At 40.7% G+C, this 18,025-nt stretch overlaps 1 long non-coding RNA gene across 1 annotated transcript in view; it reads right to left on the bottom strand.

The window, feature by feature from the left end:
- Window positions 1–17,660, bottom strand: part of LOC122560962 — a 45,817-nt gene extending 28,157 nt beyond the window's left edge. The window contains exons 1-2 of the long non-coding RNA XR_006314863.1: window positions 17,587–17,660; window positions 17,142–17,254 (exon numbers count right to left, since the gene is read on the bottom strand). This is a non-coding gene — a long non-coding RNA (uncharacterized LOC122560962). The remainder of the gene's footprint in view (window positions 1–17,141; window positions 17,255–17,586) is intronic.
- Between the last annotated feature and the right edge of the window lie 365 nt (window positions 17,661–18,025).

The raw sequence follows: 18,025 nt of genomic DNA, 5'->3' as shown, positions 1-18,025 counted from the left end.
ATATCACGTTCAGTTCTATTTCTGAGAGATTGGTTAATGGGTTTTAAATCTGTATGTTTGTTCATGGAGTTCCGGTTTGAATGCCAGGCCTCAAGGAATTCCCATGCGTGTCTTTGTTTAGCCTGTCCCAAGATGGATGCATTGTCTCAGTCAAACTGGTATCCCTCTTCGTCTGTGTGTAAGGATACCAGTGATAGTTGATCATGACTTTTGGTAGATAGTTGGCGTTCATGTATCCTGGTGCCTCGCTTCCTGCCCGATTGTCCAATGTAACGTTTGTTGCAGAGTATTTTGTATATGAATGTCTGTTCTGCTTGTGTTGCTATGGAGTCATTTAAATTCATCAGTAGCTGTTTCAGTGTGGTAGTAGGTTTATGGGCTACCATGATGCCTATGGGATGGAGTAGTTTGATGGTCATCTTTGAGATGTCTTTGATGTACTGTAGGGGGGCTAGAGTCTCTGTGCATGTGTGTCTTCCTGTTTAGATCTGTTACATCCGTACATTCCTACCGTATATCAAAGACATCTCAGAGATTCCCATCAGACTACTCTGGCTCCTAGGCATCACGGTAGCTCACAAACCTACCACCATACTGAACCAGCTCCTGATGAATTGAAAGGATGCCATACCAACAACAAGTATTGGACATTGGACAAATAGGCAGGAAGCTAGCCACCAGGATATATGAGCACAAACTAGCCACCAAAGGACATGACCAACTATCACTGGTATCCTTACACACAGATGAAGAGGGATACCAGTTTGACTGAGACAACACATCCATCCTGGGACAGGCTAAACAAAGACACATATGGGAATCTGAGAACAAATCCATCAGCTCAGTGAGCAAACTTACAGTCTGACCACTGTCTATCCTGTTGTGTGGCGATGACCACTGTACTAAATGTGATAGATTCAAAACAGATCGAGCAGCTGAAAACTGGACATTCATAAGATGCTGTGGTCATAGCAGCAGAACTATATTCAGTCACAATCTGCAAGCTCATGACCCAGCACATCCCTCACTCAATGACTGTCAACAAATCAGGGGAACAACCCTAGTTCAATGAAAAGTGAAAATGTTCCAGTGTGAAGAATAGCTAAAAACAAGATACACAGGATTACATGTACAATACAGAGAGTGGTAAATGAATCAGAGAGATCAAAGTTCTACAGCCCTATCAAGTAAATTAAAAGATGGTGATGATGGTGGGCAATTAAACAGCAGACGGTAAGAGAAGATTTCATGAATATCGCCTCCCTCAACAATGTCAGTGGTGAACACATGCGATTTTAAGGATAAGGTTAAAGTATTTACAAACAGGTGGATAATCCAGCATGGCATCTTCCTTAAGTCCCCTGTATCACAGATGTCAGTCATCAGTCAATTCAATTCATTTCATGTGACATTAGAAATGGTTGAATTGATTGGATTTATTTATTGTCAAAGTACTGGGCCCAAACCTGCCTTTGCCGTCACCTCCAAGAACCTGCACTGGACACAGATGCCACTGAGAACACAACAGCAGCCATGACTTAGTACTGGGAACACCTTATTGATGCAAAAGCCATTGGCAATCCAAACTCTCACCAAACTCTCACGCCACATCACCTGCAAGTTCTCCTCCAAACCACTCACCATCCTGGCTTGGAAATATATCGCCGTTCCTTCACTGCCACTGGGTCAAAATCCTGGAATTCCCTCCCTAAGAGCAAAGTAGGTCGACTTACAGCACATGGACTGCAGTAATTCAAGAAGGCAGCTCACCACTATCAAGGGCAACTAGGCACAGGCAATGCACGCTGGCCAGTCAGTGACATTAATGTCTCACAAGTGAACGAAAAAATTTCTCCACGCTGCATGGGAAGTGGTCATCTGCATCCTTCTGATGTAGGCATCAGAAATGGACCAGCTTCCAGAGAGAGTATGTTACATATTCCTTGCATGCTGTCCTCTGGACTAGATAAAGAGGGGATGTCATGGACTTTGAAGAGTTGGAGAGACAGGGAGGTCTTGTGAGGAGGAAAGCAAGGATAATTATCAGGAATACCATCACCTTCAACATGATACACAACAGCATTAAGTAAAACAAATCAAATTGATTGACACCCACTTCCAATAGATATGAGCTGGGTACAGTGATCACTCATTGACTGTAAAGTTGATTGAAAGGCAAAACGTCTCTATCTGTCCCCAGAAACAAAAGCAGTTTTTTTTTGTTTTCTTCTTTTTGTTTGTTCTTGCTGTATAAAAGTTAATTTTTCAACCCCGTAAAGGCTTTCAAGTACATTGGGAAAGAGCACCATTCCCTAAGATGCTTAGAGTTACATTCCAAAAAGGAGCAGGAAGTCAAAGTGTTCAACAGCAGAAGCTTTATCATGGAAATATTTACTCTACAAACCGCAAGGTGAGACTAAGCTGCTTCCCACAAATAATGGCTGGTGACATTCTCATTACATCACGTGATTGGATTGGACTCCTAAAGTGACAGTTCAACACACAGCACTAAGGATAGAAGACCTGGACAACTTTATTCTTTAACAGCCAAACAATTACAAATGTGCACTTGTGTATACATCTGTGCCACCTTTGTGGCCTGAGAGCAATTTGTTTGTATTGCCCTCCCATTCTGTACAGTGTGAAGGGCAGCTCCTGGCAGGCATGACTTGATCTGGTTCATGGCTGGGTTTTCAAAATGACACTAGTATGCAAGGAATTCTGGGAGGACTGGCAGTGGGGCCTACTTCTGCCATTGCTGAGCAGAAGATAGCACAAGCAGGGCACCATAGAGCTAATAAAGCGAACGTAGAGAAAACTCACCAGGATTCACAAAGAATGAACCATGAAACCTACCAAACTTGACACTTAATCCATTTCTGGTAAAATTCAGTCCTTAGACTCTTCATCTTCTAATTTTTTTAATTGTTCTTTCTCTATAGTTTTGCAACTAGCTCAGATAAATAGCAAAATGATAAGGACCAGATAATCTGTATTTATATGTGTCCTTTTAATTATCTCCAGCATCCTGACTAAAAGTCAACATAGTCTTACTAGACCATAGGGTTGCTTTCTCATTAGCAAGAGATGACTGATTTAACCTAAGGGCCACCATGCCTCTAACGAGGGGAGAGATTGAGAAGGAGAATCCTTCCGGGTTACCTTCGCCAATTGCCATCACTCTGCATTGTAAGCTACCCATTCAGAGCTGAAAATGTGTTGCTGGAAAAGCGCAGCAGGCCAGGCAGCATCCAAGGAGCAGGAGAATCGACGTTTCGGGCATGAGCCCTTACCCATTCAGCCAATAATCATAATGAGAATAATACTTTTGCCAATTAGTGACTGTGTAAGGTACACCCCACACTCTGATTCCAATGCAAATGTAGTTTTTCAGAGGTTTGCAGAGGGGCGTCTATTAATTATTTGTGCCCTCTATTCTGAGCCTGTGGATCATTTATCTGAGTACTAGCAATGATTCTTTGAAGCTCACAGTGTGTGATCATTTGCTGCACCAATCAATAGCATACTTCAAATATGAAAAGTTTTAATTAAGCATATCAAAAACTGATCTGAGAGGTGAGTAATAAACATCAAAGATTAACTAAACATTTGAAATTTATAATAAAAGCCTAATTTCATACGTAGCATCATAAATTAATTTTAATTTTTTTAAGTATCTCTGAGAAAGATTCACAACAATGCCACTGTCTCCTTTATAAATGATTCAAACTTAGCATACTATGAAATCCTTATTGGAATATGATAACATAGGTCTGAGGAAAATGAGTTCGGCCATACGATCCTTCTAGCCTGATATGCCACTTTGTAAGTTCACAGCTGATCTAGGTGTGATCTCTTGCTTTACTTTCTTAAATGCACCCACCTCCCCTTCCCTCAAAACAATTGACTACCATGTCTATCAAAACTGCTCAAGCATTTCTGACCTGAAGCAAAGGTCCCCAGTATTCACCTACCTGACAAGTGAAAAAAAAGAGAGTCCACTTTGTTACTGTTTCCTCAGGGTTCACTTTTACTTCTCTCAGGTTTAAGTCCTGGAGTTTCACTGTCCTTTTTAGATAAGAGGGCATTATGGCCCTGTTTGTCAACATGTCCTCAAATGCTGGAAAATGTACGTTTTACAGCCTTTCCACATTGGACCTTCAGGTTAGCCATCAATGATGGCCACTGTAGTTCCAAGTAACTTCTTTTTAGACCCAGACACTTTTTGCCTCTTGTTCCTGTAAACTGTCAACTGTTTTGCATATGAAGCTCTAAAGAAAATACCACACGGTTCTCTCAGTCAAGAGTTAATTTCTCTCATTCTGTAGTTATCAAATATGTGCATATCTATGTATTTTAAAGTCATGTAAATATTTAAATTCCACAAACTGTTCATCAGCTTTTATAAATATTCCTGTTTAAATCTGAAGTTCTTCATTGTACTGAAGGTCACAATAAACTAAATATATATGGCAGGTAAACAGTGGATTTTGAGTTTGCCAATTTTAATTTTAGAATAATTTTTAAGGCTTTTGTAAAATAAATTTTGCAATAGTGCTTTTGGAAATTATGCATTCTCCCTTGATTGTCTCAATTTAAGTGGTATGATTAAAATGTTGTCAGCAATGTGAAACTTCTATTGTTAGTCTTTCTCATCTATTCTTCTATGATAATAAAACTGAAGCTGGAGCATTTTAGTGCCTTGGCCAGATAATATGATTTTTCTTTGAAAAGCAAACATCTTCCCTAAAGCGACACTTTGTAAATGTGCAACTGAATGGACCTCGCAAGCAGCTGTCTTTTACTTTAACATCATATGTGCTAGGATTTTCCCAAAGCCTTTTATGTGACCTGAAGTTTAAATGTCAAGGGTCAGTCCATCAACTGTCATGCTAGGAAGTTGTGATTGTCAGCACATGCATAGTCACAAATTAGCACTGTATAAATTACCTATCATCTGTCATTCTGCTTCTCCCAATCCAGTACAGTTTTCTCTTTCTGAATTTTTACTTATCCAAAAATGCCAATTCTTTGTTTTAGTAATGAACTATTTTTGTTTACTTCTATAATGTCTATACACAATTCAAGTTAATACATTTTACTTCAGTTTTGATAATTTCTGACGGTTAACAGTTTCTGCCAACTCACGTAGTTTGTATTTTCTTTAAATTTATAAATGCCTAGTAACTATCTTCATTCAAAATATTTCCTTCCTTTCTTACATATTCAGAGTTCTAAATTAGATACTAGTGAATTCAGTGATTTGAAGGTGTCTCCAATTATATCAAATCTTTTTACAACAAATTACCTCAGAACTATGCAATGAAATATCAGAGAAACTAGATCAAGATAGTTAGCTGTAGGTTAGCAATTGCTGTTCATGTTTTTCAAATGAGAGAATACTTATTTTGTTTGAGAGGTAGCAAAATCTAGCTTCTGCAATACTTCAGTGGTTATCTACCTTGAGAAAAGGCAATGGTCTCGTGATATTATCACTCGACTATTAACCCAGAGACCCTGATAATGTTCCAAGGACCTGAGTTTGAATCCTGCCATGGCAGAAAATGGAATTTGAAATCAATAAAAATCTACAATTAAGACACCAGTGACGACCATAAAACCAATGTCCCTGAGGGAAGAAAACTGCTATGCCTACTTGGTCTAGCTTACATGTGACTCCAGACCCAGAGCAATGTGATTGACCCTTATTTGCCTTTGAAACCCATGCTGACATGAGGGGAATGTGCAAACTCCACACAGACTCTTGCCCAAGGCTGGAATTGAACCCAGGTACCTGGCGCTGTGAGACTGCAGTGATAACCATTGAGCCAAAATTTAAAAAAAAACTAAACACTGCAGAGCGAAAAATCCCAGGTGCAATCTCTAGTTTATGTTTAGTTTGTGGTGAGCCAGGAGTTGGCTCTCAGACCATGGTAGTTAAAATGAGCCAGAGTTCATTTTCCTGGTTGTTATTGTATGTGTGGATATGTACCTATTGGATGAAGGTTGTAATAGGTTGAACAATCCAGAAAATAAGCAAACGTTGATCTTTTCTAAAAAAAAGTTCAAGAATATCCTTTCCTCATCATCCAATACTCATCTTCTCGTCTTCTATTCAAATTGGCACCACTGTCTTCCCAAACAGTTCACTTTGTACTTTTTCTGCTGTAATCCAATAATGCCAGTATGCATTTGTTCTCCAGTATGCTCTTTCTCTCTCTTCCCCTCTACTCCATCTCTCCATTCATGCTTGTACTTCTTTTACCCTCAAAATGCATTGCTCACACCTTACACTTTATCCCCCTCATGCTCATCTTCCCCTTTCCGATCCCTTCATTTCCATAAGTTAGACTCATTCAGCTCCGCCCATTTCTTACACACTATTTAACATGATTATTTTTGAAGTAAGCGTATGACATGGTTTGGTAAGCCAATCATATGAATTCTTTATTTGAAGATAAGACTATATACAGAAAAAAAACTAATAAGGCGGCTAAGGATAAACATTTGACTCTGGCTGCTGCTGCATGTAGAATGGATACTTAGATTACTTACAGTGTGGAAACAGGCCCTTCGGCCCAACAAGTCCACACCGACCCGCCAAAGCGTAACCCACCCAGACCCATTCTCCTACATTTACCCCTTCACCTAACACTACGGGCAATTTAGCATGGCCAATTCACCTAACCTACACATTTTTGGATTGTGGGAGGAAACCGGAGCACCCGGAGGAAACCCACACAGAGAGTTGCCTGAGGCGGGAATTGAACCCGGGTTCAGGCGCTGTGAGGCAGCAGTGCTAACCATTGTGCCACCGTGCCGCCCAAGTCAGCAGTTTAAGATATGTACTATTAAAGGCAATTATACCTAACATCATAATGCAAGGTTTTGAAACCCTCTGTACCGGCACTGCCTGTGATAGCAGTAATCCGTCCCGTTGAATACCAGATTTAGTTTTGGGATTACAACTGACTGACAGGCTGAGATGGCATTGACATTCTACAATTTATCTCAGTGACCATAAGATAAGGATTGGAACTTAACTTGCCATGGGTATTGTTTCTGATCACTGTCCAGTCTTAATGGTAAATGTTAAAAATCACACAACACCAGGTTATAGTCCAACAGGTTTACTTGGAAGTACAAACTTTCGGAGCACTGCTTCTTCATCACGTAGCTAATGCGATCAGCTACCTAACAAAGGAGCAGCGGTCCAAAAGCTGGAACTTCCAAATAAACCTCTTGGACTATAGCCTGGCATTATGTGGTTTTCAACTTTGTCCACCCAAGTCCAACACCAACAACTCCACTTAGTGGTAAATGACGGACAAGGCTGAAGTTGAGCTTGAATTGGATTTTACACTACTGTGTCACTTAGTTTATCAAATCCTCCTGGCGAAAGTATTCAGAAAGGATTATCTTAAGTCAAATTTTGGAGGGCAACTTCTGCCTGTAGAAACAGTTCAGCGAAAGCCATTGGTCTCAAGAGAGAAAGGAAAATGTGCTCGTTATTGATGAGATTGAAATACAATCAGTCAGGTCGTAATGAATGCATTTCAAAATCTTGACCTTGTGTTTAGCTTGGAAGTGGCCAATTGCATTATATAAAAAACATATCCTGAACGAGTTATGGATTCAAGCCCACTGTAAAGTTTAGGCAGAATATAGGAGAAGAAATTGGACAATTAGCTGTCAAACTTATTCAAAGATTCTTTTGGGATCATGGCTGATCTGTACTGAAATTTGAACTTTTTGCCTTGATTTTATATTCTGCATTCTGTACAGCCGGAAGGAAATTAAAGTACCATGTGAATTGAATATAAGGATATTATTTCCACAGATTTGGACTCTTTTTCAATTTCTGATCATATAGACTCATTTTATTGTTCAGGCTGATTGGAGTAGCTGTTTATGACTTTTCTACTGTTGGTCATATGCAATTTGATGTCTATTGTGGTAAAGATTTCCTGCCTTGTTGATTAAAATTCACCTGCAGCAGTCACTGTATAAAACAGCAGGTTGGCTCTACTTAGTGGGATATTTATGGATTTAAAAAGCCTTTCAAACAATAAATGACAGGTTAGTAAATGCCAAGGATCACGGTTTAACTGGAAGAAGCACTAAACAAGAATTTATTACCTTTCAAATGTTAGACATGCAGATCTATATGCTAACCTTGGCCACCTCAAGTTGTCGAAGCAGGTTGAGAAAGTGGTTTAATAAGCATTCTGGATCCTGGGCTATTTAAATAAAGGTATAAAGCAAGGAAGTTCGGATGATATATTTAGAAAAGTCTAGTTTAGCCTGAACCGGGGTATCATGTCCAATTTGTGCTCCATCCTTTAGGAATGTTTTAGAGAAAGTGCAGAAAAGATTTACAAGAATGCTTCCAGGCATGATGAACTTCAGTTGCTCATTTATGAAGAGGCTTTTGCAAGGAAATTTGATCGAACTGTTCATGACATGAGTAATCTGGACAAAGTAGACAGAGAGAAACTGCTCGCATTGGCAGAATGATCAAGGACACCAATTTAAGGTGGTTGGCAAAAAAACCAAAGGCATCAAGAGGAAAAATTTTTGTATGCAATAAGTATTGGGATTTGGAATGCTCTGCCTGAAATAATGTTGGGGGACAGATTTAATTGCAGGTTCCAAATGACAATTGGTTAATCACCTGAAGTGAAAGATCTTTCATGGCCATTGAGTGATGGTGAGAGAGTTGCCAATGTCAATGCCATCTCAGCCTGTCAGACCATTGTAATCCCAAAACTAAATCTGGCATTCAACAGGAAGGACAAGTTTTTCCAGAAATGCAAGGACATGGTGGACCAATGGCCTCCTTCTCTGCTGTAACCATTCTATTATTCTATGACCAGTTCTAACAAAGACAAATGATGATAATTCTCTGATTGCATCCTCTAGCTTTTGAATGTTTGTAACATGTATCATGGAAAATGTTTGAGATGTTGTATTTAGTTCTTATCTGAATAAACGGGTACCACAGGGCTCAGTAGCTATTGAGTTTCAATGAATTTTTCATGACTTTGAGTGGCGCTTGAAACATGAAAATCTTCAATCATGTAAAAAATTATCTATAATTATGACGACAAATCTGATATGCGATAGCCCAAGAGGACAGCAGGAGAGTTAGTTATGTAACTAATGGCCAGGTACTTTATTTGTTTGTGTTGTGTATTAGATCTATAACATACACACAGTAGTTACTATCCTGATAATATGAAAAAGAGCATTTCTGATGTGTTTAACCTTTTAAAGAAAAGATGTTCGAGTGAAAAGACAATTGATGGTTGTCTAATGGATTTCAGTGTTTGTCACAGATGATTTTGATACAAGGCTTGTGACTATAAGAGCAAATCTGCAGCTCAGAATGCTGAGGTGAATAATTTACCTCCTGACTCGCCAAAGCCTTTCCACCTTCTAGAAGTCACAAGTCAAGAGTGTGATAGAATACTCCCCACTTGTCTGGATGGGACGAACCCCGAAAAAGCTTCAAAAAGCTTGATACCATTCGGGACAAAGCATCCCACTTGATTGGCAATCCATCCAACACACCCAACATTCACTATCTTCACCATTGATGCATAATGGCGCAATGTGTACCATCTACAAGAAGCTTTGCAGCAACTCAACAATGCTCCTTCGGCAGCTCTTTCCAAACCCATGATCTCTATCACCTAGAAGGAGAAGGGCAGCAGTTGTATGGGAACACCAACACCTACAAATTCCCATTCAAACCTCACACCATTCTGACTTAGAACTAAATCACTGTTTCTTCACTCTCCCTGGATCAAAATCCTGAAGCTCCCTTCTCAACAACATTGCTGGTAACTTACCCCTGGGTGGTTCCTGAAGACAGCGCACCAACACCTTTAAAGATAGGCAATAAATGCTAGTCTTACTAGTGATCCCCACATCCCATGAAAAATTGAAAGAAATAGGGGAAAAGCTGATGTCTAAAGGCCTGGAACATAGGATATTGCTAAGGAAAGAGAAAGGGATAGAGACAATTATGAGACAAGTCTATAGATTGAGGGAGAATAGTCAAGTGGTGAGGCAACTGTTAGAGTTCCTGGTGTGGAACTGAGAGCAGGTAAACTGGAGTGCCAACATCGGAGAGAAGCCAGGTATGTGGGGGGACCACCAGAATGGTCTTTGAAGCAGTTTAAATATTTGTAGCAATTGGAATGATATCTAGGACTATTAAGATCATTTTTATGATGCAATAATTCACCATGAATAATTTAAATCACTAGTTCTTATAGTAGCAATCTACTGAATTATATTGCACTAATGGGAACTCTATCGATGATAGGGGACATATTTATGTGAGGAAAAAAAAATTGTTTGAGTATTAATAGGGGAAATATTTTTTCCTTCTCACTGTCTGATTTAATATTAAGAGAAATAGCAGGACACATCATCCATGATGCGATGCTTTTATATTGTAATTATATAAACAATGAGACAAATAGATACTTGGAGTATCTATGTTACACGCAAGTAATAACCTATGCATCCAAAGTAGTGTTTTGTGACATTTCTTTCATGGAGTAGGTTTCACTTCTTTTTGATGGGCTGACTGGCCTAATTCTGCTCCTATATCTTATGGTCTAAATAATTAAATAGTTGTGTTGTAAAGAAGAGAAATGCTAACTGTTTGAACCATAGACTGAAGATCTATTATTGCCCAACACAGAATTATCTCTGTCAAGATGATACTTATATTTCTTGCATAATCCACAAGAACGATCATGATCTAGAGCACAGGATGCTCTGAAAGTTGAAAAGAGTAGTAAAAAATGTGGACATAAACCATGAGATAATGAAGAACACCTCAACTGTCACTGTATTTTGGCACTAAGGTATAAACTTGATACCTCCTATCTTTTGGCTTATCTGAATTTGCTGTTATAACCTCCCTGTTTAGGAGTACATTTTCAGCTCAATCCAAGAATATTATTATAAAAGCTTTTCAAGTCACTGTAGACCTAGTTTTACACCTTCAGAAAGTAATATCCAATGAATGTAACACATATTTATGTAGGTGCCATTACTCAATGTGATAAAAATGTAAATAAAAGGCATACATAATGAATCTAATAAATAATGAAACTTTTTAAATTCAAAAAGCAATTATGTAAAGACATTATGACATTTAGTATTTCTATAGCACTTTTCAAGTGTGAAAAATATGTCATTGCACTTTGCATTGGGATGAAAACATTGTGACAATTAGACAATAAATGATTGCGTTGGAGCATCAAGTCAACATTAAGATGATTTTGACAATGAATCTACAATATCCCATTTCGTTGCTCTCAGACACTCCATTGCAACCAGATGCTGAAACCTGTCCAATTCATCTACCTTTCACAGAGATAGCGACAGACTCTTACCAGAATCTTGCTCAAATGAGGGACACGACAAGAGGGTATTGCGGCTAGAAAACATCTCCAACCATTCCAGAAACAGGAGTCTTTGTGATGGTTTAAAGTTTAAATTGTTCTGGCACTTCAATATTTAGCACTATGCTCTTGTTTTCAACCCTTCTGCTGTTGGCTGGCCATGTGGCACTGCAATCTTAAGGGTCACAGACCAGTAGGAGGTATTTCAGTGTTTATCATCAAATTAAGAACAGCAAGTGGATTCTGGAAACAGTAGGCTCAATTAGAGTTCATGACACTGTGGCAACAGTCTAAGTTGGTTAATGTCATTAACAGGGTAGCAGAGTGGCATGACAAATGCAAGTTGTTGATGCAGAGAGCCACTGCCAGTGACATTGCGACAATCCTCATCAACAATGCATTGAAGGATGGATTTCTGTGATACCCTGCAAATCATAGAATCATAGAAGCCCTGCACTGTGGAAGCAGGCCATTCAGCACTTTGGGTCTATACTGATCCTCCAAAGAGCATGCCACCCAGACCCACATCCCGTACACTATTCCTGTAACCCTGCATTTCTCATGTTTAATCCAGCTAGTCTGCTATCCCTGCTCACTATGGGCAGTTTATCATGGCAATTTAGTGGTGCTAACCACTGAGCCAGCCTACTGAGCACTTGTATCTGTCACGAGCACAGCATTCTGCGCTTTCATGACATGAACCTGACCCTCCACTATAAGGTCCAGACGTTTTGCTTGTGTTGCAAATGCAGCTGAGACATCAGCCGTCAAACACAGCGTTCTGGTTGCGTCCACTGGTGTTCTCATGACTTTGGCCATCATTCCCATTCTGGTAAGGATGGTCTCCTAGCTCTGCACAAAATCCTGTGGCACGTTACTGTCAGAGTCCTTCATACTGTTGGACATTACATGTAGATTTTCTGGTAGAGCGCTCAATGCACAAAGCATTTCAGAGTAACATGTCTCATCAAAGTGTTCATGAATTCTCAGCATCGGAACCCACATGAATGTTTGCCGTCGGGCAATGTGGCACCTGTGTTACTGTTATTCTCTGTGGCTGCAGGCCACTTGTTTAACATCTCATTATATGCAGATCTAACCTCTGTGCTGTCCTCTAAACTGTGTGTAGAGTCAGTCCCTGACCTGGTGGTTGTGTGTGTTAAATCAAGTGGCAGTGTTGCTTTGTCATTAGTGTCTTGTTGCTGTTCTACCTATTACTCCTATGTCATTTCCTTTACCTTTAGCAGTTCCTGGGTACCGGCAAGAAGAAAGGCAAAAGAGTGAGGTCACAATTAAGGAGGCAGGAGTTGGGGGAGGTGGAGAAGGTGAGGTGGGAAGGTGTGAGGAAGCAAGAGGTAGCTGCTTACACCATCTGCTGCTTCTAACTCAGAGGGGCTTGTGCAATCAAAGGTAGTGAAATGTGAGCAGGACAACTTTGTTGAGGAGTGTGAGAGTGGAAAAGCACAGCAGGTCAGGCAGCATCCGAGGAGCAGGAAAATTGACATTTCGAGCATAAGCCCTTCATCAGGAATGTGGTTTGTGGGTAGGGACTGAGAGATAAATGGGAGAGGGTGGAGTTTGGGGGAAGGTAGCTGAGGAAGTAATAGGTGGATGAAGGTGAGGGAAAAGGTGAAAGATCGGGGGGGGGGAGTGATGAACAGGTCCGGAGGGCGGTGCCGAGTTGGAGGCTTGGGACTGAAATAATGTGGGGGGAGGGGAAATGAGGAAGCTGTTGAAATCCACATTTATCCCGTGTGGTTGCAGGGTCCCAAGGCAGAATATGAGGCATTCCTCCTCCAGGTGTCGGGTGATAACGATTTGCAGTGGACGAGGCCCAGGACCTGCATGTCCTTGACGTAGTGGGAGGGGGAGTTGAAGTGTTCAGCCACAGAGCAGTGGGGTTGATGGGTGCGGGTGCCCCAGAGATATTTTCTGAAACGATCCGCAAGAAGGCATCCTGTCTCCCCGATGTAGAGGAAACCACACCAGGTGCAACAGATGCAGTAGATGACATTGGTAGAGGTACAGATAAATTTCTGATGGATGTGGAAGGATTCCTTGGGGCCTTGGACGGAGGTGAGGGGAGTGGTGTGGGCGCAGGTTTTGTACTTCCTGCAGTGGCAGACAAAGGTGCTAGGAGTGGGCTGTGAGCTGGTGGATGTTGTGGACCTGACGAGGGAGTCGCGGAGGGAATGGTTTTTTCAGAACACTGGTAAGGGTGGGGAGGGAAAATATCTTTGGTGGAGGGGTCCACTCCCGCCACCGCCAAACAGAGCGGGACTTCCGCCACCTCCAAATGGACCCTACCACCAGAGAAATATATCCCTCCCCACCCCTGTCAGTGTTCGTTACTCCCTCGTCAGGTCTACAACACCCACCAGCCCACAGTCCATTCCTGGCACCTTTCACTGCCACTGCAGGAGGTGCAAAACCTGCGTCCACACCACTCTCCTCACCTCCATCCAAGGCCTCAAGGGATCCTTCCACATCTGTCAGAAATTCACCTGTATCTCTACCAATGTCAGCTACTGAATCCGTTGCACCCGGTGTGGTCTCCTCTACATCGGGGAGACAGGAGGCCTTCTTGCGGACCATTTCAGAGAACATCTCTGGGACACCCACACCCACCAAACCCACTGCCCCGTGGCTGGACACTTCACCTCCCCCTCCCACTCCGTCAAGGACATGCAGGTCCTGGGCCTCCTCCATGGCCAAACTGTTACCACCCGACGCCTGGAGGAGGAACGTCTCATGTTCTGCCCTGGGACCCTGCAACCACAGGGGATAAATGTGGATTTCAACAGCTTCCTCATTTCCCCTCCCACCACATTATCTCAGTCCCAAGCCTCCTTTTGGCACCACTGTCCGGACCTGTCCATCTTCTGGCCTATCACCTGCTCCCTCACCTTCATCCACTTATCATTTTCTCAGCTACCTTCCCCCAAGCCCCATCCCTCTCATTTATCTCTCAGTCCCTTCCCACAAGCCTCATTCCTGATGAAGGGCTTATGCCCTTCGATTCTCCTGCTCCTCGGATGCTGTCTGACCAGCTGTGCTTTTCCAGCACTACATTCTCGACTCTGATCTCCAGCATCTGCATTTCTCACTTTCTCCAACTTCGTTGAGAATACTGTCACCTACAATAGTTTCACCTCACCACTGGCCAGACCCTCAGGAATAGCTGTTTCAGTTATGGTGATCACGTGTCTCCTCTGCTGGGATAGGAACATACAGACATGTCAGTGTCCCTCTGGTTAGCTCTTGCTGCCTCAGGTTATGCAGCACTTTGCCCTGTGACCATGAATTTGGCGCAACCTGTTTCTGTGATCCGGCTGTCACTTGAATGGCTAACAGTGCAGGCAGGCTGTGAAATGAAACTGTAAAATGTATGAAGTTGAGTTGAAATATGAATGTCAGATACAAGTCTCAATTTGTAAAGATTGTCAGTAGTTAAGTGAGGAGGTTGTGCTGCACTGGGCAGAGTGTGTGTCCAATAGCACAGCTGGTGGAATGTGGTGTTTGAAGATGAATCCACTGAACTTGACGTCGTATTAGGGTCATTGGACCCAGATCCTAAGGACTTGGCTCTTGACCTTGACCTCCACAGCTATGTGCTCCCACTGCGTTCTGAGGCTCATTCGGGGGTGGAGTGCAGCCTGGTCCACATTAGCTACAGGATATCTCTTCTCTCTACCACCACCACCTGGATTTCTAGTGCAATTTCTGAAAACCTTGAAGCACTCCCATGTAGTGCCATTATTCAATAAATCAGGATGACCTGCTGAAGGATATCCATTACAGTCTCCAGGCAGAATGCCCCTGCCCTTTAGGAGAAGCAAGCTAGCTTTTAATAGTGTGGGATAATTTAATTTGTGCAAGCCTTTCACAATTTTGTATCCTGCACAGAAGCATGCAGTGAGTCAGCTTAGTGTTTCATGCAGGTTGAACCCAACAATGAGCAGGCAAGATGAAGTAAGCATATCGTATTGAACAAGCAGATGGTCATAGAACAATGCAAGCGCCATGTCTATTTGTCCAGGCTAACCCTGGGACTTTCTACAGCTCAGTGGATTCCTGCTCTAATGACTAAATATTCAAACATTTTGCCAGTGATTATTGAATAGCAATCAGTGAAAATGATTTCCCTTCCCAAAATAGGGACTCAGAGACCAATTAAAGTATTGCAACTTCTGCCCTGTCTGAGACCAGTCAATACAGTGCAGAGCAAGTATTGAATACATGATCATTTGGACTTTGTGACATAACTAGTACTTCATGAGTTAATCCAAAGCCAAAGCCCATTCAGTCTCTTTCTGGGGAGACTTTGAAAGCATATTGACAGTAACTATAAAATCAGAATCAACAATGAAAGCATAAATTTGAATATTTCACAAATTATCCACGAGTGCTCAGTGTGAGGTTAATACCATCATCTGCAATGTCTAAATTGGTACTGATGAAGGCATTCATATTTTCAGAAACTGACCAAATACTGAAAAGCCATTAACTAAACTGATGGGTGAGGCACTATTATAAGTGATGCTTATCTGCTTGGAAAAAGAAGTGCTAACATATTTTCCCTACATCTTTTGAGCAAACACTGAACTGGCAAAAATAGTTGCCTTGGAGAAACATACAATGCACATTACCTCACATTCTTGGCTAAAGGATAGGTGCAACAGTGAGAAAGACACAGAAAAATGAGGATTTTAGGGCAGGGGTAGATACAAGCAGAAGTTCAAAATAAATAATGAAATGTTAATTGATAAAATGGTTAAAAAAATGCAAACTGTTTTGAAAGTCACCGCAACATCTCCACACAATATTTTATTGTTTTCAGCTGCACTTATGCACATCCAAATTTATGAACCTATTTGAAAATCATCTGGCATTGCAGTGTTGACAAGGTCGTTTGAAAGACAAATCCTTTCCAACAACACTCTAGTTATAACATTTTGATTCCCTAACATTTAAAAAAAAATTTACATGTGAAAGCACAGCTGCATGGCACTCTTTCATATAAAGCTATTGTTGGTGTGAATCTTCAACACACATTAAGCTTTTATATATGTTTTAAGAAAACAGAGTGCAATTTTGTTCATTTAGTATGTGCATATTTTAGATAAAATTTGCATTAAATAGCATTTGGAAGCATAACTACATGTAGCCTCAAGCTGCTGGCTACTAAACGAAAACATGACTTAATTGTACAATGTTAAAAGTACTGCATTAAACTAAATATCACTGCAGCCTTGGTGATCTGTCGTGTAACTGCAGATAACTGACTAACATTCAGCATAAAAGAAAATGAATCTGGACCAGTATTGAATATCATTATAATAATAAATATTAATAATGTGCTCGACAACTGTGGATAAGCAAATGGTGGCTTGTTGTATGTTTTAACTTGTTATTTAGCTTGTCCTGCTCAGACCAGAATCAAAAAAATCAATTCAACACCAAAATTCCATTTTGATGCAATGTGCTGTGGGTTATATTACAGTTTAGTATTACTGCCTTCCACAAATCAGTGTTGGAAATGACTTTTTGAGCAATAAAAGTAAACATGTATTTGCATCTCTTAAAGATTTATTTTCATTTTCCATAATATAATTTTAAAAGCCTAACAGACACCACAGGATTCAGTTCAACTGTGCTAATAGTTTGTTCATACTGACCCGGATTGAATATAATTAGAAGACAGGATGTATTTACCTCTGGTGGAGTACAGAATTGCTTGATGTTTCTTAAGATTTTCCTTCCTATTTATTTTTCAATGCCCTCTTGAAGTACGCTTTGCTGAATTGATTCATTTCAATGAGTCCATGCTGGGAAAGGAAAATAAAATGAGTCAATGGCAGGCAGTAATTTCTTACATAAAATGACTATATGAGTCATTATAGGCTGTAAATATGAGAAAAGGAAACAACTCAAATCTAAACGAAAATAGATCAAGGAGCCTTCAACCTCCACTGATTACTGAGCATGCATGCATTAGCAAGTCACAGTTGAAGAAAAGGAAATGGCTCTGTGCTTCCAGCAGAGACTTTATTGAAAGGACCTTATAAATGGGACAAAGAAAAGTAAATAACACTAGTAAAAGCTACTGAACTATTAGCTGTGGCTACGTTGCAAATCCAGTTGATTTAGAGCTACTTACAGTTAGCATGTTGACAATACAAATGGAGCAATTTACAGTCTTTGCCATTTTCTATCGTTTTTCCTGCACTGAATACAATAGAAATAAGAAAATAAATTCAAATTGTCTCCAAATACGATATTAGCACAATAGCTGTTTGCCCTAGAATGCATGTGTAGTTAATAAGGTCATTAAACAGAGTCACTGAGAGTGGACATAAAGAAGTATGTGGCCTGATTGTTTGTACTTAAAGAGGAAAGGGAGGGAAAACAGCATGGAACTGAAACAGAAAACTGAGGAATGAATGTGTCATACATTTCAGGAACCAACCACTTGCAGTTTCGGTGTAATGCTAAAATCAGTCCCCCTTTCTAAATGAATAATGACCTGCTGTGCTTTTCCAGCACCACTCTAATCTAGACTCTGATTTCCAAATCTTCTTGCAAGGATTCTGGATTAG

The sequence above is a fragment of the Chiloscyllium plagiosum genome, chromosome 22 (genome assembly GCF_004010195.1).
Source record: "Chiloscyllium plagiosum isolate BGI_BamShark_2017 chromosome 22, ASM401019v2, whole genome shotgun sequence".
Taxonomy (NCBI): domain Eukaryota; kingdom Metazoa; phylum Chordata; class Chondrichthyes; order Orectolobiformes; family Hemiscylliidae; genus Chiloscyllium; species Chiloscyllium plagiosum.
The sequence above is the reverse complement of the archived record's forward strand: the minus strand, read 5'-3'. Positions and strand labels throughout refer to the sequence as shown.